The sequence below is a fragment of the Meleagris gallopavo genome, chromosome 1 (genome assembly GCF_905368555.1).
Source record: "Meleagris gallopavo chromosome 1, MGAL_WU_HG_1.1, whole genome shotgun sequence".
Lineage (NCBI taxonomy): Eukaryota > Metazoa > Chordata > Aves > Galliformes > Phasianidae > Meleagris > Meleagris gallopavo.
In genome coordinates this window covers 87,895,116-87,911,192 of record NC_139404.1, presented here as the reverse complement: position 1 = coordinate 87,911,192, position 16,077 = coordinate 87,895,116, and the positions used below count along the sequence as shown (strand labels likewise).

Sequence of the window (16,077 nt, the reverse complement as noted above, 5' to 3'; positions counted from 1 at the left end):
CATTTGTTTTCTTTCCTCTAACCTATACTAGAACAATTTCAGTCTTGGTTTAAAAAAAAAAAATATATATATATATATAAATAATTTAAAAAGGCATTGCTGACTTTCAGTGTGCACTGAGAAACTCAACTCACCTACTTTTTGGCATTTCTGGATTACAGGAAAGATGGTGAAGCAGAGGTGATACCTGTTAAATCACTCTTTTCCTTTTTAAAGCTGTTTATTAACAACAAATCTCCCACCTAAAGTTCATATTGCGGATCTTAACACCATTTTTCCGCATTTTCACAAATTCTGCAGAAAGCCTAAAACCTTATGGAAATATCATTTCATTTACACTTAATAACATGAGATTAAAAAAAAAAATAGCTTTTAGCTTTCTTTGTTCATGCCTTAGTCATCGACAGCTGTGGTTTTCTGGAAGAAATGGTAACTTCAGTAGATCCTCTATTTTCTCAAGAAATTCATGAAGCCTCTGTCATAGTAGGAGAGCAAGAGGAACACTCAGCTAATGAAGAGTGTGGTTACAGTAGCACTATCAGCACCCCAGCTGGCGACATCACAGTTGCCTAAAATGGTTGGTTATCATGCTCAGAGGCTGAAAAACCCAATGATCCACCAAGCTTCCTTTTCTCTGTAGTCTGGCAGCAGACTCTACTAAAACACCGGTCTCACACTGTAAGTATGTGACGGGAAGTAAAGTGTGCTTTGATTTTAGACACCCACTTTTCTTGATGAAACAAAGGTTGAACAGAAACAGCATTCGGTGCCTGGGCAATGCTCTCATCTTCCAGTTTGGTTTCTCTTCTCTCTTGAAAAGACTTCAGAGCTGTAAGCCTGTGAAACAGAAACAAACGACAAAACAGTCAAGAAAAACTGCGAAAGTACTCTGGCTGACCTCACATTAAGGAAGAGGGTGCCAGGAAGCAAACTCAGAATAGAAGTGAACAAAATAGAGGAAATATTCTTCCCTGAAATCCTGTGGAACTCATATTTCTTTGCAATAGTTGCCTAGTGATAAAGCCCTTGCTGAAGTGCAGAGTTTCACAGAAATATGCAAGCTGATAAATGCACAGGGAGAGATTTGAACTGTGTCAGACAGAGGTGCAAGTCTTCCTTTTCTGCTCTTCTGATGAGTTTTGCAGCATCTGTTTGTAAGAGAATACTCAGTATCAGAATTAGCACAGCTGCATCTTTCACCAGCACAGAAAGCCCTGGGAACTTTTTCCCTAGTAAAAAAGAGAAGAAACGTAGCTCATTCTTGAAGTAACTTTTGTAACACATAGCCTGACATGTACAAAAACACACTCATTTCATATATAGGAAATATGAGCATTAACTGCTTGGAAATTAGACAATTTCTGGCTATCAGTTCCAATAATGAAACAAAACTGCCTTCCTGAAAGCCATGTGCACGCATTCCTGGCTCTTACACTAAATATGATATATCTATTCTTGAGAAAGTCACTGAGGCCTATGCTTAGGATCTCACATCTCAGTGGCAAGGGGCCCTCCGGTCAGCACTTCAGCTGGAGTCAACTTCAGAAGCACATGAGGATCCTCAGGGCTGGCTGCTTTTTAACACTCCATCTTTACAACTCCATCTGTAAAATTAAGGAAATCACTTATTTTATAGAGTAAAAGAAAAGAGAAAAAAGTGTAGGAAAGAAGACATGACCCAATACTAAAGACACTGCAAGCAATGCTTTCTCTAATTTACTTTTCAAGACCTTTGGTGATGGACATTCCTTTGTCACTCAAGCTCATGTACTCAGCATCTTATTATGTCAACAAATAGAGATTTTTCCTATCATTTAGCAAATAACTTAAAGCCATTACTTCTTACTGTGTTTCAAGCTGGTGTAGAGAATATTTACTGCTATCCTCTCTACAGATGCGCATTTGAAGATATTACATCTCACTCTGGACTAAATGACTCCGTATCTTTCATCCCATTCAGCCCCACCAACAATCTTGATCCTGTTCTCTGCGCTCTCAGATTGTTTGACTATGTTCTTCAGGCACAGTACCTGAAAACCCAAAGCTGCTATCTTGTAAGATCCTATTTCTTTGGATCTGCAAACGTCTCTCAAATAATTCCTTATTTATTTTATCCACGCTAGATAAAAGACTGAATTCAAAGATTTGGAAACAGCATGCTTGCTCCAGAAAACAGGTATTATGCTAGCAAGCTTTGACTATAGTATATAAGATCAATTTTAAAGCCATAACATCAGTGGAGATATGGGTTGTGAAAATCCTTTACGCAGAGAAAAACCAATTTTCAAAGAATATTCATTTATTTTGGCAGGAGTTGTGACAGCCCTGAGCTGCTATGGGCAAGAGGTCTTTGTTCTGGCCATAACAGGCCACGTCCTCTCCACTTCCTGGCAGGTGTAGTAAACACCTGTGCCTTGAACACCTGCATGCTGACTCTTCACAGACAGATGTCCTGTCCCCAGGGAGGTGCCAGATGCTGCCTTGAAGTGAGCAGGGGAAACCACCTGCCTTTCCACACCTCTGCTGCTAGATGTGCTGATTTTGCTGGGAGTGGATGGCAGGGGGAGCAGAAGACAATACAAATTAACAAGACACATCAACCTCCTGTTTTTGCTTTATTTCATTACCATAAAGGGCAAGGTGGAAAGTACCTGGCTTGTAAAAAACACTATTGTCTTTCATTTTCTGCATGGGTGGAAATTTTGGATGAGTGTGTCTAAGCACTTTATTTCCTCTGGGAACCCTTCTTACAGCATTAAAAATCCTGATAATCTGAAATGGCTTGCAAAAGCAACACCCTGGAGACTGAAACTGGGCTGGATTGCTTTCTGTATATAGTGAATAGGCAGCACTGAGTGTCAGTGGCTGAATGCAGATGAAAGTCTTCCCAGAAAAACAAAAAAATAATACTTGAAACCCATTCAGCGTACCGCAAGTGTAGACAAAGAACAACTTATTCAGCTCCAGTGAATGGGTAAACAGGAGACTGAAGTGTTAGGCCAACCTACTCACCTGCATTTGTGAGCCAGATTTTCTCCCATAATATGGAACAACACCCAAGTTCACCATCCTAGACTAATAGTTATCCCCGGATAGTTACACGAGGGTAAAGTCTCACTAAAAATGGCAGGAGCGCTGGGTCGCTTGGCTAGGAGAGGGCAGAGTGCTTGCTTCGCCCATTTTCCCCCCAGAGCACACAGCATCCTGCCTCTCTTCTGACCATCTTTTCTAATGCCACAAACTGCTGGGCAGAAGACTGGCAGAAGACTAACCACTAGGTGGCAGGAAGCGGCAGGGATTGAGCACCAGCTGCGTCCAGCTGGATCCCCATCTCTCCCAGCCTCGTGCCCGCTGCCAGCCAAGTGGTTCTTATCTGTCTTCTTAAATTCAATGGGTGCAACTCCCACCCAAGCACAGAAGCAGCTCCCACTACATTCAGCAACCCTCAAAATTAATTTCCTCTTTCTCTCTCTCTTTTTTTTTTTTTTTTTTTTTTTTTTTTTTTTTGTGAGGCCGTGTGTGGGAAAGATATTTTGGGTATTTCTTTAGTCTGGCGTTGTATTCTCGTACTGCTCAAAAAAGTCATGACACTTATCCTGAAGTGGCACTGAAGTGTGGCATGGCAGCTATGCATGGACAGAGCCTGATCTTTTGGGGAAGAGTGGGTGCTTTTCTGCAGTTCTTTGGAAGACTGATGACGTGCCATTACCAAAAGTGGCTTTTATTGATTAAGAACAAAACAGAACCCATGTTCCTTAAATTACATCCTCAGTTGTTCACTCTTTTGTGCCTTATTCTCTTTCAGGACTGTATGTCCAAAGAGAAAAGCCCCAAAAACTGTTAAGTTTCTGGGCTAGAAAGTTTATTCAGATCAGTTTTTAGTACTATATGTTGGAGTATCATTTATATTTGAATTTTTGACACAGTAGGACACCAAACACAGACAGTGGTGACCAATCCATTTTACAGTATAGATTTTCAGAGTTTATAGAGTTTCAAATATTTTCTCAAAGTATATGTTCTTTAATTACTCTGGTGTTCGTGAAAGACCACGTCAACTAAAAATTCAATATTCAAAACAGAAAAAGAGCAAAATTCTTCTTATCAGTATCCCTGTTAACTTCTATCTTTCTTGACTCACAGAATCCCCACACAAGGAAGAAAAATTGCCCTCTGTACCATCACTATCATCATCCCTGCTTGGGCCTGGCCACAGAAAGCCAAGTGAGCTGCACATCTTTTATTTTGGTGACTCGCTGGATGCCATAGGTCCCAACCCCTATCCTGTCCATGAGCTGCCTTCACTGCAAGAAACGCTTTTGCTCAGCTGTCTCAAACTGGCTGCTAACAGAATAGACTTTCTTTTGGTTTTCTTAGAAGGGAAAACTGAGTACAGTTCTGTCCAGGGTATTCCCTGCTCCCATTCAGATCCATCTCTGACAAATACAGGGCTTCAAAATGTGCTCACCTTTACTCATCTTCTTTCTCCTTAAAAAAGCAATGAATAATAATAATTAAAAAAAAAAAAATCTATATCTGCCACACAGGATGTAATTAAGCACTCCTCCAGAGAGCTTGTACCCTTCCTACTGCATACAGACCATGGCAGACACTCGAAGTGGAACACGACATGAGCTAATCAGTAACAGACCTCCTTAAGACTCATGAAAGAAAAATGAATCAAGTCCCAGTTCACTTACTATTAAGTGGGCATCGGATGAATTGCATCATAAAGAGTGTAATTTACCCCTTGAACGTGAAGAAAACCTTCCAACACACAGAACAGGAACTCTGATTTTGCTACGAGTCTTACCAGGGAGAATTTTACTTTCTTTGGTCTGCTGCTATATTCTTATTTTCTACTGCTCACAAGCCTCCTTTCCAACTGCAGCTAAGTACATCTACTTTGATAAACCAAAGCAGGTCTAAGAAGGATATCTGCTCACCTGATCAATATGCTGGCTCTGAGTTTGATCCATTGAGCCTAGATCCAGGACTGAAGATCCTCAATTCACATTAATTTATGGACATCCTTCTACAAGTGAATAAAAACTGAGAGTACAGTTACCATAAGCCACTTCACAATCTGTTTCAGCCTCTCAGACACAAGGGAGTGAAACTGCGCTGCGGGGTGGTGCCCAGGTGTTCAGAGGCAGCCGTGAGTACAATGGATGAGAAGAAGGAGCCAGCATGAAAAGTGGAGGAATCCCCTCTGTGATGTAAAACAGAGTCACCTTCTTCCCGCTGAGCGTGAAGGTAGCAGTAAAGGGAAACCAAAGATTTATATGACTACAAAGCTTCAATCTAGCCCTCAGGCTTCAGTTCCGCTGATTTCTGTAGCACGATCACAGACTTTCAGACAAACTGGGAAAAGGAGGATGTGTCTGACATAACAGTTTTCATAGCAGATAAAAGTGAGTACAGAGGTTAGCGGTGGTAAGAGATTGGATCCCAGCTTTCTCTTTTGTCATGCAGAAAAACAGTTCAATTACAGTTTGTCCCCAACATATTTCAGGATAAACTTTTCCTGAGACGAACTTCTGGTGGATAAACCAAAAGGAAGAAAATCAATGATAAAAGAGTACTTTTATGTTATCGCGTTTGTCCAAACAAAAGAGCACTCCAGGATAGCGGAAGCAAGTGGAGCAGACATACCACATAGGCCATTGCAACTGCTATTAACCCCTTTCCATCATGGAGAAGGACAATTCCTTTAAAATACGTGTGGGCAGGAAGGTTACATTCCCAGGCCTGATTTACTGTTAGAGCAGCTCTGTTAAAGTCACTGAAAGAGAACCATGGGAAACACACAAGTATCGGTGTAGAGAGTAAAGGAAAAGCGTATCAAAACTTGAACTATGACTTCTCACCTTCCTTAGCCACAGACAGACTCCTGCCATAGCCATCAGAGCAACATCCACAAAATCAAAAGATCACTTAACACAAGCCCTTTTTTACAAATTACAGAAAAAGGTGAAAAAGGTGAAAAACAAGGAAGAAAGGAGATGAAGAGAGTATTTACTCAAGGTACACCAAGCAGATCAGTGTGAACACAGGAAAGAGGAGCCAAGCCTTTGGTTTGTAGTGAGCATTTCAGATCAGCAGAAGAGCTGAGAAGGACTGCAACATGAAATATCCCACCCTGAAGTTACTACTCTGTTTCTCATAAAATGCCTTACTCAGAGGACAGCCACTACAATGAAGTACAACTTTCCATAAGCAGAAAATATATTTAGGGCACTTAACTATCACTTTTCTTCTGAAGAACAGAAAAATAAATACACTTTATGACAGGGCTCAGAGAACTGCAATTTGCCCAAATACAAAAGAGGAAGGCTTATAAATTTAAGCCTGGATATTTTAACAAGATGTCTAAAATTAATCTTCCTAACATTCTCAATTTTTTTTTTTTCATAAACAGACATCTTGCTAGCTATTCCTCCAGAAGGAGGGCAGTATTACCAGTTTATGTGCTCCTGATTAACAGCCGCATGAGATTAGATTATCTTTAATTTTTGGCTCTTTTCTTCCTCTATTTTGTCATTTCAAAATCATAGTCATACCCATGGGTTAGTCTCTAACTTAAATGCAGAAAAAACTGGTTGGAAAATTGTATATTATCACAGGCAGTGTTTTAACAAGCTCCTGTTTTTTAATTAGGACTTGATTTCTTACTGGTTACTCCACCACTGCTTGAATGTCATTACTGCAGCAAATCTTCCGTTATAGGGAGCCATTTGATACCTTAGAGCAAATTGCACATGCAGAAAAGCTGCCATGACCCCATGCAAGATTTGGGCTCTGCTGGCTGAGGCTTGGTGCCCTCCAGGAAGCCAAGGCAGCCGGGCTTGACATGGCCACCTCCAGCAGCGCCTCTGTGGATAATGGCAGGCAGAGCTCACTGGAAGACTCAAGAACTCTCACTCAACTACCCAACCCAGCACACAGCACTGGTGCAACTGTGGACTTTCTTCAGGCTTACTCAAGGGTCATGAATCAACAACCAGAGCTGAGTACAGTGGAAAGGGTATCAGATCAGGGAACAGGCCATGGGATTACTGGGCCCTATGTCTGGACTTCCAAGACAAACAAATCCTCCTTGGAGTCTTCACTGCCCTGTGAACATCCCCAGAGAGGAATAATTAGGATAAGGAAAAATAAACATCATTAGTGTCTTCTGAGACTGTCCAGAACTTGCAAAGGTCTTTGGGATAGCAAGCAAGAACATAAGCTTTTGAGGTGCCAAATAGAGCATCCCAAACATTCACTGTTTTTTAAAAAAAAAATTTCTTCTACCATTTCATCTACATTTTCCCTGGATTTGTTGTAAATGCATATTTATTTCCAACAGGAAAGGTGCACGTGTGGCAGATGAAAGGGCTGCATTCAGGGCGTGATGTGATGTGCACAAAGCAATACCCTGTAATTATCACAGCATCGGGGACAGTGTGTTACCTCACCCAGCTGCCTCATGCAAGTGATAGTGCCAGCTGTCCTTTTGCATCTTCATTCTCTGCCTGTGTCTGTTGGCAGGGCTCAAGCCTGCAGTTTCAAAGAAGATAAGCAATTACTGTGAGGTGACACACTGTTCCCGATGCTGTGATAATTACAAGGTGTTGCTTTGTGCACATCACATGAAAAAATGTAGATGAAATGGTAGAAGATTTTTTTTTTTTTTTTAACTATGAATGTTTGGCATGCTCTATTTGGCATCTCAAAAGCTATGTTCTTGCTTGCTATCCAAAGACCTTAGCAAGTTCTGGACACAGGAAAGTGTCACCATATACCTTGGGGCTTGAGATTGAATGATGCACCTCAGTCTGGTATTGGCCTGCTAAACTGGGCTCAGTTTCTCAGTGTGGGGGAGCTTAAAAAATCTTCAGCAGCAAAAAAGTAGCATTTTTGTCCAAACAAACACAAAAGGCATTTGTCTTGAAAATTTCATACTCTGAAGTAGTCCACAGGAGAAGGGATGCTCAGGTCAGTGGCATCTACCTACAACATTTAATGTGATCATCATAAGTGATATTTTGACTTTTTTTTTTTTTTTCATAGAATGCACCCTAAGATTTCTCCCAGAAAGTTGAAAGAAGAAAAAAAAATGTTTTCTGATGAAAAGTTTTTTTTTTTTTCTCCAATTAGATTTTAAGTCGTTAACTATAAAAATATTTCTGAAAGATTGTAGGAATTCATTTTGCCTCTATCTGAATAGATACTTTACTTATTCATTTGAAAAAGTTACTTTTTAAACTCACAAACAGGCTTTTTTCAGGCCTATCAGCACTCAGATAGCCTGTGAAATCAGCTAGCTGTTATTTTAGGAGTGGTTGTCTTGGTTAAGGAACAAACAAGAACTTGAAGGAAAGGATAGGGCACATTGGGCTGTGTTTGGTGACAAAGAAATACCATTTCTGCATCATAATAAAATCTCCAACTTGCTCCATGGTCGCTCATGCTCTGTTAAGAAAGAGAAGACAAAGGTGGGAAGCCCTCTCAGTCTGATTGCATATTACTCATTTCCTCAGGCCATTCACAGTAGCACAGCAAACACCTATGTGTTTGTCCTTGACAGGAAGTGGAAGGAGGAGGAAGTGGAAGGAGAGGAGGAACAGGGGACTGGAAGGCATGGGCTTTAAAAGCATTTGGAGCAGTGGAAATGACTAAAAACCACATCTTGAACAAACAAAAGTAGGAGTGCTATCTACATCTAGTCTTTGAATGGGGGAGAGTCCCATGGGGAAAACTGTAGGCTGAGACTTTGCTCATTCGCATACCCAAGGAAGCCAGAAATAGATAACATTTGTAACTGAGTCATCATTTATTTCTTAACCTCTGTTTATATAAAGGTATAAAGCTGATTTTCCTATTGTTTATCTTGTTATCTGGGCAGCCTCCTTCTCTTAGGACCTCCTTTCCGCTTTTTAATACCAAGGGCAGATGCCACTGGTGATGCCTCAGCTCTTTCCTTCCTTTATACAATTAGTTCAAACCCTCAAGTGCAGGCGGACTTCGCACACCCTTTTCCCATGCATTGCTCACTGACCTTCCCCCTGCTAGGGCATTCCATGCTGCCCATTCCTATTAATCTCTCCAAGAAGTGAACCCAAATTGCTGCTAACCTATTCAGCACAGACATCATCTTCGTGGGGCAAACACCATCTTTCACACTGCCCACTGCAAATAGCTTCCCCACAGCACTCTCAGGGCAGCTGACCTTCCCTTCAGCTCCCCAGACTGTATTTTGGGCCTCACTGAATATTTCTGTGGTGCCACCAGACTAATTCTGATCTAAGCAAGGCCTGGGAAACTAAGTAGCACCAAACATAAATGCAATTACTTGCTACCTGGCACTTCAGTTTAGACATTTTGAACACAGCTTTTAGGAAGCCCCCATTCCAAAGTCATCTAACTACACTTCTATGAATACTAATTTTTGTCTTTAAACTGTAAAGAAGAGAGAATATCCTTGCTGGCTTGAGTTCAGACTGGGAAATACCATCTGTGCAATGTAGGGTTTTTTTTTCCTGCCTAAAAATGATGCCAAGTGACAAATTATTAGCAAGAGGGAACTAGAAGAGGTTTTGCTAAATATTAAGTGTATAAGAAATTAACAGTTTTTCCTGGACAGTAATGTGTCATCCAAGAAAAGTTCATAAATGCTTACAGGACAGTTTAGAAAATGCTAATGCATGAGTTTAATTTGGTTTTAATGAAGTTTCTTTATCTTATGAGGAGTGTTGCAACTCAGTTCTTGCACACTCTTGGTCATTGTTGCCACAGACATGACATCTCTGTGGGTCAGAGAGACTCTTACCATGTAAACACGGTATGTTTTGCACGAGGTAGCTCAAGTATGCGTTTCCATACAAAAAAAAGTCATTCTTTGGGGTTCTTTGAGGCTAAACGTATTAGCACTTATCTGAGCATTTCATGAATACTTTTTTAACACTAGAGATGCCTCGTGTGAAGATAGTTCCAGCCAACAGGCAAGAAAATTCTTCTCTTTGGCAGCTGAGTTAAAGCGGGAGTGAAGAAATATTGCTTCCCTGCATCTTCCCATTCAAGCACAGAAAAAGCTTCTGCTTCATCTGTGTAATCACACACATGCACATTTTTCCTCAGAGATTTTTAAACAAAACTCCTGAAGATTTCTACACTGTACATCAAAAGGTTGTATAATTGCTGTAAAAGTCCTGTGCTCCTTGGGGTCCGTAACTTGAGCAGATGTTTGAATTTAGATCCTTTTTAAACACAAGCCCACCCTGCATATGAATCTCAGGAGTTAAAAAGCATTATCTTTTTTACTATTTTTATCTTTACCTCTTGCATTAGATCAGTTTTCAAAACTTTCCAATTTGGCAGTATGGTAGTAATATAGTAAGCAAACTCCATGCAAGTATTTTTGTGTAAGTAACAAATGGACAGAAGACATAACCAAAATCTGACACTCAACCTGTCTGAGCTTCGTATTTTTGAACTTTAGCCTCTAACTGGAAGGCCTACTACAGTGGTTCCTGCAAGCAGGTCAATCTGCTCGTCCAGCAGGTGCTACTGCAAGCAGACAGTGAAAGTCTTCAAAAAATCATTTATCTCAGGCAAATTAGAGTATAGTCTCATAGGATCAGCTCAGTACCTCTGAAGTCCAATCTAAACCATATTGCACAGCTATACAGCAGTACTACAATAGTCCCTCCACCAATGCCTGTCCTCATCTTTGTATGAGCTTGTCATGGTTTCATGATTTTTCATTATCGGTATTCCACATCATAACATCATGCAATGCACTGGGGGTTTGACTGCTGATGCTCAAGTTCCGGGTGCCTGTCCAGAGGAGAAGAGCAGCTACGTTTCCCCAGGGGGCTTTGCGGTCAGCGAGGAGATATAACTCCCGGCAAGGTCACCTGATGCTCTCTTCTTTGCCTGCGCTGCTTCGCTTGCGCTTCTCTGCCTGCGCTGCTTCGCTTGCGCTTCTCTGCCTGCGCTTCTCGCCTGCGCTTCTCATCTCAGCGTTGTGGTAAGGCCGATCCACTATCAATTTCACATTCTCTCTCCTTATAAAATTCTGTTGATACCATATTTAGTAAATTACTTTGTTTTACCTCAGATTGTTGCCACTGTTTTCAATTATTTCGGGGTCCCTTATTTTCTTTTTTTTTCCGGGGGCGCGGATCCGCGGATCCCTCCGCCCTTCTAGTCACGGAACCGGGCCGAACCAGCCCGTAAACCGTTGACATTCTTGGTGGAGAATGCGGGCAACAGTTGCTTTTTAGCTTTTTGAACAAATCTCTCTCTCCGCTCTCAGACAGCTTCATTGGGAAAGTTTATCTGTTTCACCAGTACTGTCTGAAAGCGTGACCTTGAAAAGTCCAGGCGGACGGCCAATACTCTAGGATATTTGTAAACTTTGAGCCTTGCTATCTTGTTTCTGTAAAAGAAAAAAAAAGAGAAAAAATGCTTTCTCTACTGAAACTGCCTTTTAAGGGGCTGCATGCCACTGTCTCTTCTTTCTTAATGCTAAAAACATACTGGGCCTTAATTAAGTTCACCACTTTGCTCTATGGAGCAATAGGTATATATAGCCAATTGAAAACATGGATGGAAATAACTATGTGGCATCTGCATATTATGTGGCATACCATTCCAGAGGGAGCTGCTAATTTTACAGGGTTGGGGATTCTTAAGCAGGTTTCCAGCCTCTCCTTTGAATTCTTTATGCGGATTTTCAATGCTCACCTGATCACCTTATTAATCTCCGTGAATGTACTGCTCACCATTTCACTTATTATTAGTATTTATTATATTTTGAGGAAGTCTGCCCCAAAACCAGTAAATACTGAGTGGCAGGGAATGTGGAGAGGCCTGGGTGAGACTTTAGAGAGATGGAAATCTTCGGTGTCATGGAACTTTACTCCAGAACACCTGAAAGACCCTGAAAATTTAAACAGATATTTGAGACAGGAATGTCGTGGCTCAGGAAGATCTGAGGAGGCCCAAATTGTTTGGGGCCTGGCTAATGCTTACCGGGCCTTATTCAATACTATCCTGGAGAGGGAGAGAGTTTGTGAAATTGAAAAGGAGAGTCTCAGGGAAACAGTGCAAAATGAGCGAGAGAGTCTCCTGGTCGAGAGAAACAGCCTCCAATCTGAGAGAGATGCCCTCCGAATTGAGAGAGACTCCCTGCAATCCAAACTCAACAGTCTTCAATCTCAACAAGACACCCTCCAATCTGAGCTAGATACTCTCATAATCGAACGAGACAGGCTCCGAGCTGAACTGGAGGATGAGAGCATTGGAACTGACCAACCTGATCAACTACAGGAAGCACCACAATTGATGTCACTTGCCCCTGTAAGAGGACGGAAAATGAAACGAATCTCGACTCAGTTAGAAGAGAAGAAAGAAGAGGAGAGAGGTCCAGAGGAGTGGCTCCAAGATCCACAAGAAGCACCCCTAAGTCCAGGGGAGGGGCCCTCAGTAAGACCACGGTCACCGGCGCCAATGAGGGCAACAAGAAGTCCCGAAAGAGTAAGAGGTGAGCAAGATATCGTTACCATTGTTGATCGATCTCTGAAAATGAATGAAATTCGAAGTCTGAGAAAAGACTTTTCACGTCACCCAAATGAGCCTATTGCCACTTGGTTACTTCGATGTTGGGACAATGGGGCCAACAGTGTGTGGCTGGATAGTAGAGAAGCTCGCCAACTGGGTGGCGTTGCTAGGGACTCAGCCATTGACAGAGGTATTAGTACATGCCAGAACCAGGCCTTTACCCTCTGGAAGCGGATGTTGTTAGCTGTAAAAGAAAGATACCCCTTCAAAGATGATCTGATGCCTGAGAAAAAGAAATGGGCTGATATGGAAGAAGGCATCTGTTATTTGAGAGAATATGCTGTGGTGGAAATGCTACATAGCCCCGATTTCATTCCTGACGAGCCAGACCAAGAGCATGATCCCGAGAGAGTCAGGTGTACACCAAACATGTGGCGTACATTCACAAAGACCGCACCAGAAAGGTACGCCAGCACATTTGCAGCAATGTATGGCAGAGGGGAAAGAAGACCCCTTATAAGTGAATTGGTTAATAAACTTCAAGACTTTGAGTTACATTTAAGCCCTCTGCGAGCTTGTGTTTCAGCCATTACAAAGGTAGCTGAAAAGCTGGACAGAATGGAAAACAAACAAGAAGATATAATAGACAAACTATCAACCGTGCCTGAAGCTGATAAATCCATGGAGGTAACGGATACATCAAATGGGGACCAGAATCCCCAAAACAGCCTATTGGAGGGGCTGATCAACTTGATTTCCTCCCAGCCGGTGGCATCTAATGTCTCAGCTATCAAAAGAAGACGTTCTCCTGCTCGAGCAAGTGACAACAGTAAGACCACATCACGTTTTGCCTTGTGGCATTACCTACGTGACCATGGAGAAGATATGAAGGAGTGGCATAAACAACCTACTCCTGTACTTCAAGCACGGGTAAGAGAGTTACAAGACAAATCAACCACCAAGGTGAACTTCTCTAAAAAGGTGATTGCTCCAGTTGCTGCAGACAGTGAAGGTAACAAATAGAGGGGCCCTGCCCCCAGCCAGGGGGGGAAAGGGATAATAGAGTTTATTGGACCGTGTGGATTAGATGGCCTGGCACATCAGAATCACGAAAATATAAGGCCCTGGTGGATACTGGTGCACAGTGCACTCTAATGCCCTCGAGTCACCAAGGGACAAAATCAGTTTATATTCATGGGGTGACTGGAGGTTCCCAAGAGCTGACTATGTTGGAGGCCGAAATCAGCCTCAGTGGTAAAGACTGGCAAAAACACCCTATTGTGACTGGCCCAGGGGCTCCATGCATACTTGGTATTGATTACCTCAGAAGGGGATATTTTAAGGATCCCAAAGGGTATCGATGGGCCTTTGGAATAGCTGCTGTAGACACAGAAGGTGTTAAGCAGTTGTCTATTTTGCCTGGCCTGTCAGAAGATCCATCTGCCGTGGGGTTGCTACGAGTGAAAGAGCAACAAGTACCGATTGCTACAAAAACGGTGCACAGACGGCAGTACCGCACCAACAGGGATTCCTTGCTCCCCATTCAGAAGCTGATTCACCAACTAGAGAATCAGGGAGTGATTAGCAAGACTCACTCACCTTTTAATAGCCCCATATGGCCAGTGCGTAAAGCCAGTGGAGAATGGAGGCTGACGGTGGACTACCGTGGCCTGAATGAAGTCACACCCCCATTGAGTGCTGCTGTGCCAGATATGTTAGAACTCCAATATGAATTGGAGTCAAAGGCAGCCAAATGGTACGCCACCATTGATATTGCTAACGCCTTTTTCTCCATTCCTTTGACCAAAGAATCTAGGCCACAGTTTGCTTTCACCTGGAGGGGCATTCAGTATACCTGGAATCGTTTGCCCCAGGGGTGGAAACATAGCCCAACCATTTGCCATGGGTTGATCCAAGCTGCACTGGAACAGGGAGGTGCTCCTGAGCACTTACAGTATATTGATGACATCATCGTGTGGGGCAACACAGCAAAGGAAGTTTTTGAGAAAGGAGAGCAAATAATCCAGATCCTTCTGCGTGCTGGTTTCGCTATTAAGCGAAGCAAAGTGAAAGGGCCTGCCCAGGAAATTCAGTTCCTAGGTATAAAGTGGCAAGATGGCCGTCGTCACATCCCAACAGATGTGATCAACAAAATCAGTGCCATGTCTCCACCCACTAATAAGAAAGAGACACAATCGTTCCTGGGTGTAGTGGGTTTTTGGAGAATGCATGTTCCAAACTACAGCCTCATTGTAAGCCCCCTTTATCAGGTGACACGGAAGAAGAATGATTTTATGTGGGGTCCTGAGCAGCAGCAGGCTTTTGAGCAGATTAAACAAGAGATAGCCCGTGCCGTGGCCCTGGGGCCAGTACGGATGGAACAGGATGCGAAGAACATCCTCTACACTGCTGCTGGAGAGAAAGGTCCCACTTGGAGTTTGTGGCAAAGAGCCTCAGGAGAGACCCGAGGCCGACCCCTGGGATTCTGGAGTCGGGCGTACAGAGGGTCTGAAGAGTGCTACACTCCAACTGAGAAGGAGATCTTAGCCGCGTATGAGGGGGTTCGGGCTGCTTCCGAAGTAATCGGTACAGAAACACAGCTCCTTCTGGCACCTCGACTGCCAGTGCTGAACTGGATGTTCAAGGGAAAGGGTCCCTCCACCCATCATGCTACTGATGCCACTTGGAGTAAGTGGATTGCGCTGATTACGCAGCGAGCGCGGATGGGGAATCTCAACCGTCCAGGAATCCTAGAGGTGATCATGGACTGGCCTGAAGGCAAAAAGTTTGGAACACCGCCAGCAGAAGAGATATCACGTGCTAAAGAGGCCCCACCATATAATGAACTACCCGAAAATGAGAAGACATATGCCCTATTCACAGATGGATCGTGTTGTATTGTGGGGAAACACCGCAGATGGAAAGCCGCTGTGTGGAGCCCCACACGACAAGTTGCAGAGGCCACTGAAGGAAAAGGAGAATCGAGCCAATTTGCAGAGGTAAAGGCTGTCCAACTGGCCTTGGATGTTGCTGAACGGGAGAGGTGGCCAATGCTTTATGTTTACACTGACTCGTGGATGGTGGCAAATGCTCTATGGGGGTGGTTACAGCAGTGGGAGCAAAACAACTGGCAAAGAAAGGGTAAACCTATTTGGGCTGCTGACCTGTGGAAAGATATTGCTGCCCGAATAAAGAATATGGTTATAAAGGTGCGTCACGTAGATGCCCATGTGCCCAAGAATAGGGCTACTGAAGAGCAGCAAAATAACCATCAGGTAGACAGAGCTGCCAGAATTGAGGTGGCCCAAATAGATCTGGACTGGCAGAACAAGGGTGAATTATTTCTAGCCCGATGGGCCCATGAGACCTCAGGCCATCAAGGGAGAGATGCGACATATAAGTGGGCTAGAGACCGAGGGGTGGATTTAACTATGGATGCTATTGCGCAAATCATTCACGACTGTGACACGTGTGCCACAATTAAACAAGCCAAGAGAATGAAACCTCTCTGGGAGGAAGGGCGATGGC

General features: G+C 43.0%; 1 protein-coding gene across 2 annotated transcripts in view; it reads right to left on the bottom strand.

The window, feature by feature from the left end:
- Positions 1–201: 201 nt before the first annotated feature.
- LOC100547818 (OX-2 membrane glycoprotein-like) overlaps positions 202–16,077 on the bottom strand; it is a 45,231-nt gene continuing 29,355 nt past the window's right edge. Inside the window, exons 8-10 of one of the 2 annotated variants that reach the window (XR_014887353.1) lie at positions 4,947–5,540; positions 1,493–1,604; positions 202–1,148 (exon numbers count right to left, since the gene is read on the bottom strand). The gene's annotated coding sequence lies outside the window, so the exon portion shown is untranslated. The remainder of the gene's footprint in view (positions 1,149–1,492; positions 1,605–4,946; positions 5,541–16,077) is intronic. The other variant, XR_014887354.1, reaches the window with a different exon arrangement.